This window comes from Mus musculus, chromosome 17 (assembly GCF_000001635.26).
Source record: "Mus musculus strain C57BL/6J chromosome 17, GRCm38.p6 C57BL/6J".
Lineage (NCBI taxonomy): Eukaryota > Metazoa > Chordata > Mammalia > Rodentia > Muridae > Mus > Mus musculus.
The window spans coordinates 48,062,784-48,076,015 of record NC_000083.6 but is presented as its reverse complement, the minus strand read 5'-3'; the positions used below and the strand labels follow the sequence as shown (position 1 = coordinate 48,076,015).

General features: G+C 46.8%; 2 long non-coding RNA genes across 2 annotated transcripts in view; one reads left to right on the top strand and one right to left on the bottom strand.

The window, feature by feature from the left end:
* The window catches only part of Gm30068, an 18,669-nt gene extending 10,018 nt beyond the window's left edge, over positions 1 to 8,651 (bottom strand). Inside the window, exon 1 of the long non-coding RNA XR_385622.1 lies at positions 8,241 to 8,651. This is a non-coding gene — a long non-coding RNA (predicted gene, 30068). The remainder of the gene's footprint in view (positions 1 to 8,240) is intronic.
* The window catches only part of A730006G06Rik (RIKEN cDNA A730006G06 gene), a 25,590-nt gene extending 14,363 nt beyond the window's left edge, over positions 1 to 11,227 (top strand). Inside the window, exons 2-3 of the long non-coding RNA NR_110485.1 lie at positions 8,697 to 8,871; positions 9,650 to 11,227. This is a non-coding gene — a long non-coding RNA (RIKEN cDNA A730006G06 gene). The remainder of the gene's footprint in view (positions 1 to 8,696; positions 8,872 to 9,649) is intronic.
* The last annotated feature ends 2,005 nt before the right edge of the window (positions 11,228 to 13,232 follow it).

Sequence of the window (13,232 nt, the reverse complement as noted above, 5' to 3'; positions counted from 1 at the left end):
TCGTGACTTGGTGTCCTATTGTTATACGTTCAGTTTCCACTAAGGCCCAATAGCAGGCCAAGAGCTGTTTTTCAAAGGGAGAATAGTTGTCTGCAGATGATGGTAGAGCTTTGCTCCAAAATCCCAAAGGCCTTTTCTGTGATTCACCTACAGGGGCCTGCCAGAGGCTCCAAACAGCATCTCTATCAGCCACAGACACCTCAAGTACCATCGGATCTGCTGGGTCATATGGTCCAAGTGGTAGAGCAGCCTGCACAGCAGCCTGGACCTGTTGAAGGGCCTTCTCCTGTTCCAGGCCCCACACAAAGCTAGCAGCTTTCCGAGTCACTTGGTAAATAGGCCTAAGTAACACACCCAAGTGAGGGATGTGTTGTCTCCAGAATCCAAATAGACCCACTAAACGTTGTGCTTCTTTCTTGGTTGTAGGAGGGGCCAGGTGCAATAACTTATCTTTCACCTTAGAAGGAATATCTCTGCATGCCCCACACCACTGGACTCCTAAGAATTTCACTGAGGTAGATGGTCCTTGAATTTTGGTTGGATTTATTTCCCATCCTCTGATACGCATATGTGTTACCAATGAGTCCAAAGTGGTTGCTACTTCCTGCTCACTTGGTCCAATCAGCATAATGTCATCAATATAGTGCACCAATGTGATATTTTGTGGAAGATCCAAACGATCAAGATCCCTTCTAACTAAATTATGACACAGGGCAGGAGAGTTAATATATCCTTGAGGCAAAACTGTGAAGGTATACTGTTGGCCTTGCCAACTGAAAGCAAATTGCTTCTGGTGGTCCTTATGGACAGGTACTGAGAAGAAGGCATTTGCCAGATCAATAGCCGCATACCAGGTGCCAGGAGATGTGTTAATTTGCTCAAGTAAGGAAACTACATCTGGTACAGCAGCTGCAATTGGAGTTACTACCTGATTTAGTTTTCGGTAATCAACTGTCATTCTCCATGATCCATCTGTTTTCTGCACTGGCCAGATAGGAGAGTTAAATGGAGATGTGGTGGGAACCACCACCCCTGCATCTTTCAAGTCCTTGATAGTGGCAGTAATTTCTGCAATTCCTCCAGGAATACGATACTGTTTTTGATTCACTATTTTCTTTGGCAGAGGCAACTCTAAAGGCTTCCATTTGGCCTTTCCAACCATAATAGCCCTCACTCTACAGTTCAGGGAACCAATATGAGAATTCTGCCAATTTCTGAGTATATCTATCCCAATTATACATTCTGGAACTGGGGAAATCACCACAGGATGTGTCCGGGGACCTACTGGACCTACTGTGAGTCGGACATCAGTCAAAACTCCATTAATCACCTGCCCTCCATAAGCTCCCTACTTTAACTGGAGGGCCACAATGTTTCTTGGGATCCCCTGGGATCAGTGTCAACTCAGAACCAGTATCCAGCAGACCCCGAAAAGTCTGATTATTTCCTTTTCCCCAGTGTACAGTTACCCTTGTAAAAGGCCGTAGGTCCCTCTGGGGAAGACACTGGAGAAAGGGTAACAGCAAAACCTTTGAGTGTCTTATCAAGATCCTTCCTCAGAGGAACCTGGCCACCCCTTCATTCAAGGGGTTCCGGATCTGCAAACTGTCTCAAGTCTGGAAATTGATTCACTGGCCGAGATTGCTGTTTACCACGATCTAATGTAGCCTTTCTTTCATTTGTTTGAGAATTTTTCTGCTTATACAGATCAAACAAATATGCAGTAGGCTTCCTATGTATTTCATTCCTGGAAACACCATGATTGATTAGCCAGTACCAAAGGTCCAAGCGAGTCATGCCATTATAAATTTCACCTCTCCTGTGCTGACCATTACTGGGTATGTTATTATAAACATTCTTTTGTCTACGCTGTCCATTATAATAACTAGGATCACCTTGTCTCCGGCGATTCAATGCTGCCACCTGGCCCTTGTTACCTCGGGATCCAACTAAACCCAGTGAATTTAATTCATCTAATTGAGCAGAAGCATCTCCAATGCTAAGATCTGGCACAAGGAAAAGGGAAAGAACAAAACCCTTCAAATGTGCTGGTGCCCCTCTCACCAATTTGCGTCTTATAGAGCTGGTGAAAGGCATATCTTCTGGACCTTCCCATTGTGGACAATTATGCTTTACACAATATATCCACTCTAGCATTGCAATTTCCCTAAGTCTTAAAATCCCTTCATCAACACTAAGCCACGGAATATCAGGCATCTCCAAGTCATTTCCAGTAGGCCATCTTTTGATAAACACCTCAGCCAACCATTCAAACAAACTTTTGACACCTTTTTTAACTATGCGAGCTTCCGTATTAAACCTAGAATCTCTACTCAGAGGACCCATGTCAATAAACTCAGCCTGCTCTAGTTTTATGTTCCTTCCACCCTTATCCCACACCCTTAAAATCCATTCCCACACATATTCACCAGGTTTCTGCTTGAATGAATTAGCAAACTCATTAAGCTCCTTAGTAGTGTAGCGAATTTCCTCATGGACTATACTTTCTACCTCCCCTCTAGGAGCCTGTTTTGCTTTGAGTCTGGTTACAGGTCTAGAAGAAACTATTGGTGGGCCGTGAGCAGACTCTGCAAAATTAATTTCCTCATGTTGGGGAAGGCATTATTTCAAGAGGTGGGGCTGAGGGTACTACTTCCTCAGGTGGGGCAAACCCTTGAGAATCTGAGGATTCAAAATTCTCAGCTTCAACATGGGTCTTCCCACACATCCCCGTCCCATGTTGTAAGGATCCCCATTCTTTGCCAATTAGAGCCCTTACTTTAACTGTCGACACACTCTGAGGCTGAGACTTGAATTTTCTCTGTAGTTCAGCCAACCTTACAATGAGAGTTTCTGTTTGATTTTCTGCAACTTGAGCTCTATTGCTACAAGAGAGAAGATTCTCCTCAAGGACACACTTAGCAACTTTTAGATCGTTTACTTGTGTCTGGAGCCTTTCGATTTTATCACACAACTCCTTCCTTTCATTCATCATTTTTTCCACAGATACTAAGAGCAGCCAGCCAGTAAAATCATTTTTCGATTTTTTCCCCATCTTGTAGAAAGCTTTGTGCACTGAATCACCTAATTCATTAAGAAAATCAAGGGCATTAGCTTCTTTAAGTTCGGAATATAGTTTCAACCATGGGTCTTCAAAATTCTCTGAGCTCCCAGGAGGGAGAGAATCTGGAGAGGTTTCAATATTTGAAAGTGCTGGTGAGATCAACAAGCCAATTCCAGTATTTTAAAAGATTCATCCTTGTACTTCTGTTACTCTAGAACCACTCCTGGTACCAACTTCTGTATTAGTCAGGGTTCTCTAGAGTCACAGAACTTATGGATAATTTCTAAATAGTAAAGGAATTTATTGATGACTTACAGTCGGCAGCCCAATTCCCAACAATGGTTCAGTCGCAGCTGTGAATGGAAGTCCAAGGATCTAGCAGTTACTCAGTCTCACGCAGCAAGCAGGCGAAGGAGCAAGAGCAAGAGCTAGACTCCCTTCTTCCAATGTCCTTATATTGTCTCCAGCAAAAGGTGTAGCCCAGATTAAAAGGTGTGTTCCACCACACCTTTAATCCCAGATGAAAGGCATAGCCCAGATTAAAGGTGTGTTCCTTAACTCGGAGATTCAATCTTCTGGAATCCATAGCCACTATGGCTCAAGATCTTCAAACCAAGATCCAGATAAGGATCTCCAAGCCTCCAGATAAGGGTCACTGGTGAGCCTTCCAATTCCGGATTGTAGTTCATTCCAAATATTGTCAAGTTGACAACCAGGAATAGCCACTACACTACCAAAATAAGATTTGGAAGACAGAGTGCATGCACACACATGCACACGCACACCTTTCATTTTGTTTCTTTGCCCTGACTTTTTGAACTCTCTTCCCTTTTGGAATATCACTCTACCAGATCATGTCTGATCATTTATGCAATATTCAGGAGACTCAAGGGCAGAGGCAGAGCTAGGAGTGGAGAAGGGCTTATTGTTAGCCTGCTTGGGACCCTGTCCTGTCTCTGAGATCTTTGTATGTGTAAAAGCCTATAAGTTAAAAGGACCCAAAGATGAGGCCAGGGAGGTAGCTTATCAGTTAAGAGTACTGGCTGCTCTTGCAGAGGACCTAGGTTCCATCCACAGACCCAACAATGGCAGCTCATGATTGGAATGGAAATGTTTGGTTTCTTTGAAGACTCAGTTGTGACAGGGGATGTTTTTCTGAAAGCTATCTTATGTGAAGATGTTTTGCCAACGCAGACCCTTGAGAGGATGTGTGATGTTTGGAAAGAGTGTAAGCATAATCCAACAGACAGTAAACGACTTGCATTTGGTTCGCCTTGCAATGCTTTGCTACTCTTCACTGATCTGTGGTTGTCTTGAGTTTGTAGAGAAAGTCAAGCTAAAGAACTTCTTGTGGTATTCCAGCTACTTCTTGCCACTTCCATAGGAGCCTCACAGTTCCCTCTAGATAGAGCCACTGCTATTGATGTGTTTGGTGTTTGCCGATTGAGGAGATGGTTCAGCGATTAAGAGCACTTGCTGCTCTTCCAGTGTTCCGTTCCTGGCATGCACTTTGAGTGGATCACAACCACTTATGACTCCAGCTGTAGGAGATCAAGCAGCCTCCTCTGGCACCTGCACACACATGTGTACACACACACACATGGGCACACACGGGCACACACATACAGATGATTTTAATTCTTAGGGAGAGATTGGCTGATGGATCCAAGGTCACAGTTAAATAGAAAAATATGTTCTAAAGTGACTGAAGCAGACAATAGTGTCCTAGACAGCAATATTTCAAACTGGAAAAGGAGCTTGTTTGGTACGGTGCCTGCTGTGCAAGAAAGAGACCTGAGTTCAATCCCCCGAACCCACTTAGGGAGTCAGGAGGTGTGGTGGTTTGAATACACTTGGCCCAGGGAATAGTGGCACTTTTAAGAGGTGTGGCCTTGTTGGAGGAAGTGTGTCACTGTGGGCATGAGCTTTAAGACCCTCATCCTAAGGCTTTCTGAAAAGATAGCTTAGCTGAGTTGGAGAGTTCTAGATCAGTAAGAGACAGTGTCTCAAAAAAAGAAAATGGAAGACATCTGAAGAAATGGCATCCAAGGTTGACCACTGGCCTCCACAGACAAGTGAACACACAGTTACCCTCACACTCATGCACACACACTCACATACAATTTTTAATTATCTCACTACAGAGAAATAACAAATATTTAGGACAATAATGTTACCTCCCATAAATAATTTCCCCGATTTGATCAGTACACAATATATATATGGAAGCACCCTAATGGGCTTCATTAAGCTGCCGCATTATGACGTGTCAATCAAGACAAAGTCGGAAGCTCCTCAGCTTAGTGTATCTCAGCCCACATTCTCATCAGGACCAATCCAGGCCTTCCAGGCACACACTCTCATCGGGACCAATCCAGGCCTTCCAGGCACACACTCTCATCAGGACCAATCCAGGCCTTCCAGGCACACACTCTCATCAGGACCAATCCAGGCTCTAGGGAAGACGTTGGTGTCCAGCTGTGAGTGGGAGGGAGGCAGAGCATCTGTGACCACAAAGGAGGAAGAAGTCTGGGGCCACAGAAGCTTCTGAGGTCAATACAGCACGAAGCATGTACATTGCTCTAGGTAGAGCCCTGCACAGTCATAAACCAACAGCATCTAGATTCTTGTGGTGTGAGCAGAGTTCTTTTCTGAGGCATGGGATTTTTATCACTTTGATTTATTTTGCAAGTATGCGGGTATCTCATGCATTTGGGGATCAGAGTATACAATTTGTGGGAATTGGTTTGCTCCTTCTATTACGGGTTTGGGGCCTGAATTCGGGTCATTAAGCGCAAGCACCTTTATCCACTTGGCCACCTCAGCAGCCTTGACCAGGGTTTTTGATGTGTGTGCGCTGACTCCTGTGTTCATTTCATCCATAATTCAGGCCAGGACTTGAAAGAAGAGAAGCATGTGCTACTGTAGGTGATACATCAGTGACATCAGACTGAGCCTCAAATCCAGCTGGCATGGCCAGTTAAGACAGAAATTATGCAGCTGAACCTACTGACATATGCCTTTAATCCCAGCCCTTGGGAGGCAGAGACAGGAGAATCTGTGAGTTCGAGGCCAGCCTGGTCTACAGAGCAAGTTCTAGGACAGTCAAGGCTACATGGAGAAACCCTGACTTGGGGGGAGGAATGGAACATAGAAATTATGCTAATTTTCAGAGAAGGAACTAGCTCGTGTGAGCTGGATCACACAGCCCAGAGGTAGGGGGCAGACAAACACTCTGAAAAGAATTTCACAAGTCAGTGATCCTGCAGAAAGTCTGCAATGAAACAAGGTAGACTTTAATCAGACCTATAAAATAAGGAAGAAGGGAAAAATATTTTCCTTTTCTAGTTCAAATCTTTATTTCTTTCTTCCTTCCTTCTTTTTCTTTTCTTTCTTCCTTTCTTCCTTTCTTCCTTTCTTCCTTCCTCTCTCTCTCTCTCTCTCTCTCTCTCTCTCTCTCTCTCTCTCTTTCTTAGACGGGTTCTCACTGTGTAATTCTCGATGCCCAGGGTCCCACTATGTAGACCACCCTGGTCTCCCTAAGAAACGGGATAAAGGGTGTGCGCCCCTCCCAGGTCAGATCATCATTACTCATCCCCATGGCCTGGCAGCTTCCTCAGTTCTCACACTAACCCCCAGCCAGGACACAGGCCTCCACTCTCACCTCCGACTGGTCGTTCTACCACCACCCTCTCTCCTCACAAGAAGTGTGTGTGTGTGTGTGTGTGTGTGTGTGTGTGTGTGTGTCTGTCTGTCTCCATATATGTTCTGTCTGTGTATGCATGTGTGTCTCTATATGTTTGTGTCTGTGTGCCTGTCGTGCCTATGTGTTTGTTTCTGTGTGTGTCGTGCCTGTGTGCATATGAATGTGGTATCTGTGTGTCTCTGTGCATGCATGTGTATATGGATGTATGTGTGTGTCTGTATGTGGTTGTATGTGTGTATGTATGCATGCATGTGCATGTGGTATCTGCATATGCATGTGTCTGTCCATGTTGTGTGTCTCTGTGTGTTCTGTGTGTGTCTTTGTCTGTGTATGTCTGAGTCTGTGTGCCTGTGTATGTCTGTGTATGTATGTTCATGTATATACATTCATGGAGAAGTCAGAGACAGCCTCAGGAATCATTCCTCAGCAGCCATCCAGCTATTTTGAGTCAAGGGCTCTCGCTGGTGTGGAACTCATGATCAGGCTAGCCTGGCTGACCATGAGTCCTAGGAATCTTCATGTCTTTGCATTCCTGATGCTGTAATTGTAAGTATGTGAGTACTGCTAAGTTTATAAGTATGTTGGGTTTTGTTTTTAATGTGAATTGTGGGACACACACTCAGGCCCTTATGCTTACTGGGAAAGCAAGTTTAGCAATCAAGCTATCACCCAGCCCCCTTCTATCCAGTTCTAACAAGAATGCACTGAGGGGCTGGAGAGAGAGCCGGGTGGTTTAGAGCATATGCCGCTCTTGCAGGAGGCCTGAGTGTGGATGCTAGCACCCCCATCAGATGTCTGCAACTTCAGCTCCATAGTGTCTAATGCTCTCTTCTGGGTCTGTGGACACCTGCACTCAAGTACACACTACATCACACACACATACACACACTCACACATGCACAAACACATGTGCATACATACATACAAACATGCATGCACACAGATACCACACACATGCATGAATATATGCATGCACACAAACTCACACACACCATGTACACACATACACACACATGCATGAACACACACATGCACACACACACACACAAAAACACATGCACAAACACACACATACTATGACTTCTAAAACTTTAAAAAAAAAAAAACTCAACTGTCACACTATACTACAAGATAGCATAAAGGCCACCTGAGAGAAGATACTAATAAGCAGCAGTTGGCATCTTCTAATGTGGCCTACATCAGGCTCCCCAGAGGCAACGCCTGGCTCTAATATGCTCGTCTTCCTGAAGGCTCTAAGCAGTGTTGGCTGAAATGATCTGAGCTTAGGAATGCTTGGAGACTTTCAGAGAGACTGCTCCCAGGAGTGGGAGGAGCCAGGGAGGGAGTTTGGAGCAATGGAACAGGGAGACGCTGCTACCTCAGGCTGCTGAGGGATGGCGGCCACAGACCATGGCTGACCCCTGCACAAAGCCATGCCTCTCCTCCTTCCAAACCCCTAGGAAGCCTCACCTCAGCCATCGCTGACTCTGGCTGTCTTGGTGTCTCTTCCCTTTGCTTGGTTCCCAAGGCACTCCTTTCTGAGATGGGGAAGCTCCTGACACCCTCCTTCCAGAGCCACACACAGATGTAACCACTGGAGAGAGAAAGCACAGAAAACAAAACAAGCTAATTAAGCACTGTGGCTTCCTGCTGCCAGCCACGCTGGCTGGGGCTTCTCTCTCTCCAATACCTGCTTTCCCATCCCTGGCCTCAGATTCCTGAATGTGTCCAAATGAGGCTTATTCCGGAAAAGCGAGTCGTGCAGAAAAATACACTCACACCCTTAAACTGACAGCATGATTTAACTTTGCAAAGGACACTTAAAGTCTAAGTATTCCTAGTACTTCAAAATGTCTTCAAATATCTACTTAAAGAGAAAAAGGATTTTGAAGAGCTCCAGAATGCTCCAATGTTTTCCTGCCCTAGGTTGACCCTCAAACGTTACGTCATGTCCACAGGACGATGTGGCCCATGAAGAGCCCTTTGGAACTGAGAAACAAACTGTGTGCCCATATGTGAAACCACCAAGACCTCCAACACACTTGGCTTTAGAGGCCCCAGGACATGAAGAGATAGATCAGTCGGGGAAAGCGAGGGCGTGGTAAGCCTCTTTTCCTTCACCAGAACACAGGTAAAAAGGAAGCAAAGCATGAGGGTTAGAGAGTTGGCCTCGCTGTTAAGAATGCAAACTGTCCTTTCAGAGGACCTGAATTTGGATCCCAAGACCCACATTGTGGGGCCCAAAAGCTCCTGTAATACCAGCTTGAGGTGGGTCTGACACCCCTGGTCTCTCTGATATCTAGATATCTACACACACACACACACACACACACACACACACACACACACAATGTGCAATAGGGAGGCAGAGACAGAAGCATCCCTGAAGCTCACTGGTCAGCAAGCCTAGCCAAATTGGTGAACTCCGGGCCAATACTTCCATGGAAGTACCTGTTTTCGCTCTCTCTCTCTCTCTCTCTCTCTCACACACACACACACACACACATACAGAGAGAGAGAGAGACAGAGACAGAGACAGAGACAGAGACAGACAGAATAAATAATGAATGGATAGATGGATGTGTGAATGAATGAATGCTCTTTTAAAGAGACAGTATTGTATACAGGCACAAAGTCCTAGGTTGTCTTAATCTTGTATTTTTTTTCACTTTTTTTTTTTTTGAGACACTATGTAGCCCTGGCTGGCCTGGAACTTGCTCTTTAGACCAGGCTAGCCTCAAACTCACCGAGATCCATCAGCCCCTATCTCCCAAGTCCTGGGATTACAGGTCAGCATCAGCATACACCCAGCTTCTGTTCAAACCCTGCTTTTCCCACTTGCCAGCTGTGTCCTTAGGTAATTACCTGCCTTCTCTCAGCCTTAGGATCATGTCTGTAAAACGGTGTGAGGAGAACTCTTGGGTCCCACTCCATGATTCCACAAGGACACAGCAGAGGGGATCCACAGACTAACTACCTGGCAAATGTCACGGCAGAGGTAACGTTCCATGACCCCAGAATGAGGACTTCCTTAGACCAGTCTCTAATCCTACACCTCCTCTCTGCATGTGATCACCTTCATCGCTAAGATGGCTCACCAGTTCACTACGGCTGACACGGACTTTAAATTCATACCAGTGTAAGCCCCAACCAACTCCCTCTTTGAAGAAACACCATTTGGTGCAAGGCCAGGGTCTAAACTCCAATTCTAGGAAGAAGAACGCCAAGTCCACTAGAATAAACATCCCAATAGCAGGGTCAAGATACATAAAGATAACCTAAGACATTCCGCAGAGAATAGATAACTTAGCCATCCTGTTTGTCAGGTGGGTTTGCCCCCATGTTCGGTTTCTGTAAATTATTCCAGAAATGCAGTCTTTAAAATATTAACTTGCTGACCCATATGGAAATTGCCCCACACTCGCTGTAACCACAATAAAAACCCTGCACACCTAGACTCGGGGCTCTCATTCTGACCCACTGTGACCCGGATGGGTAAGAGACCTCGCTAGTGAGCTCCAGCTCAGAGGAAAGATGTGTTTGCATCGGAATTGACTCCTCAGTGGTCTTTGGGTTCCTGTGATTTGGGCATGACACCGGGAACATAGCTCAGTTTGTAGATCGCTTTTCTAGAACACATGATGGGCCAGGTTCCATCCCCAGGAGCTGCACACAAGCAGGTGGAGGTGGAACCAGGAGAATGGAGCTGGGAAGGCAACCGGAGTACATCCTGGGCTGCCTGAGAGTCCATCTCAAAGTAAAAGGTCAAAGAAACCCCTGCTGGCCTCCCGCCAGCCTCTCCTAATCCTGTCCAAGACCCCGCTGTGTCTCACCAGCTCTCTGTGCCTGTTCTGTCTTTGCTCCATTCATTCCCAGTGAGAGTGAAGGATGCTGGCCAGGACCCCAAACACCTACACAGTTCTCCAGTTCCTAGAAGGGGGAGGCGTGTCCCACAAGGCTGGGCAGTAATGAGATGGAAGATTTGGACTAATCCTGACCCAAATGAGGGCCTAATTCCTGCTGTAACCATCTGTCAGCTGCCAGTTAACAGTTCCTACAGCCCGAGCTGGGGGGGCTGGGGAGGGGGCCTCTGCTCCGCAGAAGCTGCTGGGCTCATACCTAGGGTGTTGTTTTTCTCCCTCTTCCTTGTTTTTTTTTTCTGTTTTTGGAATGTGAATATAAACTTTATAGAGGGGCCTGGTCTCTGTTCACACCGGGTGCTAATAACCCACAGCTGAAAACAGAGGTGCAGAGGAAAATGGGGAGCTGTGGGGCCCAGAAGGCTGCAGTTCCAGAAATGGGGGGCACTGAGGAAGGGGGACCAGGAGAATATTTAATATTGAATTTGCTTCTCTCTCTCTCTTTCTCTCTCTCTCTCTCTCTCTCTCTCTCTCTTAATGTGGAAAGTTTTAGACACAAACCAGCCCCTGTGTTTAAGTCATTAAACCATCTTTAAGCATTTCTGGTTTGAGTTTGTTCTGCAGCCGTTCTGGTTCCTGGAACGTATTTTATTTTTCTTTTAAGTCGGTAAAAGCAGCAGAAGGGGAGGGGTGGGCGGCAGGGAGATGCATTTCTAACAGATTTCCTTGCTTCTTGTTCCTGGGCTGGGGAAGAGTGCAGAGAGGGCGGGGCTCCCAGCGCCTGGTGCTCAGTTCCCAGAAACCCCACTCTGGCCTTTTAGGACTGGTGACATCCTGTACTCTGTCTGCTCTGGAGATGTCCATGGGGTGGAGGGTGTGCTGGGGGGGGGGCAATCGGGGCGGGCCGGGGCTGGGGTTGGGTAATTGGGAACTTAGTACTCCTGTGTTGAGGGAGGAGGGTGTACAGAACAGGGGCTGGCAGGCCTGTGCAGGGTCCCTCTATGTCCCCACTCACTGCACAGTCATGACAGAATAGTCTCAAGCACTTATTATACCTTACACCCAAGCTGAGTGGCTGCATAGGCACAGCAGTGACTAACTCAACCAACAGAGACCCAGCGAATACAGAGAAGAGGCTAGGAGCCAAGGGGGTTCCTGCCTGGATCACTTGGTGCCTGCACTGCTGATCCTGTCAAGACCAAGCCCCTAACCACACAGCAGCAACATCTAGAGACTTAAAGGAGGAAGCTTGGAATCGGGGTTCTCAGTCATGAGGTCTGAGTCAGTGCTAAGAAGAGGAGGCCCAGCCAGATATGGTTTCTGGAAATCCCTGCAGAAGCTAGGCTTTCAGGGGAAGACACCCAGGACTGGAGCATGGCTGAGACTTAAACAAGCCAAGTCTAGAAAGTAGGACAGTTGTCTTCGCACTCTTTGTAGCCAGAGGATGGACATCCCAAAGAAGCAGAGGGTATCCAGAAAATGTGAGTTTGGGGTGACGCCAAGAGGACATCATCCACCCAGTCCCAGCTGCAGTCCCAGCTCCTCTGCAAGCCCTGTGTGGGCAGAGGGGGGGGGGGACATATGGGGGAGCAAAAGGAGCATGCGGGTTTCCAATTATTTATCACAATATTGGAAAATAGGATGGAGATGCCACTAAGAGATGATGTCAGGTTGACAGGTTCGGGATCTGTGCTCTGGGCAGAGATGGACAGTCACTTTAAGAAAGTTATGGTCTGCTGGCCAAATGCCTCTATTTCTACTGTTTGGGAGGCAGAAGCTGGTAGAACTCTGTGAATTTAAGGCCATCCTGGTCTACACAGTAGGACCCCTTCTCAAAAATTAATTACTTACATGACTTAAAAAGAAAGTGAGAAAAGAAAACGCTGTCTGAGAAAGCGTCTCTCAAAGTGACTGCTCCTTTCCCTGGCCTTGATAGGGACAGCAAGGCCACCCCAGCTATGGCTCCCATTACAGTCCTCCACAGCTCGTAGGCTGGCTGGGACAAAGCTCCGAAAAGGAGCAGAGACAAGGAGAAGATATGAAAGCCAGCTGCTGGAAAGCTCGGAGCAGGAGAACAAACAAACTGGTCTTGCAGGACCTAATAGAAGAACTAGCTGGGTGTTGGCAGCGCACGCCTTTAACCCCAGCACTTGGGAGGCAGAGACAGGCAGATCTCCAAGTTTGAGGCCAGCCTGGTCTACAGAGCAAGTTCCAGGGCAGGACAGTCGAGGCTACACAGAGAAACCCTGCCAGGAAGGAAGGGAGGAAGGAAGGAAGGAAGGAAGGAAGGAAGGAAGGAAGGAAGGAAGGAAGGAAGGAAGGAAAAGAAACTAAATAGAGGAAAACAAGGTTCCATGCATCCCGGATCTCCCACTGGGTCCCTTGACAACTGTGTAGACATATGATTTGCAGGATCTGCATCTCCAGGGGCTTTCTCTGGCCAGGATCATTGCTCTGTGGCCAGCATGCCAACCAATACACTCTTAAAAGATACATTGTCAATCATGTCTTCCTTGGGGGTGGGGGGAGTGACAGACAGCATCCCACTGCAGGCAGATAGAATGAACTCAACCGGCCTACAGTGCAAAGAGGTTACCTGCAC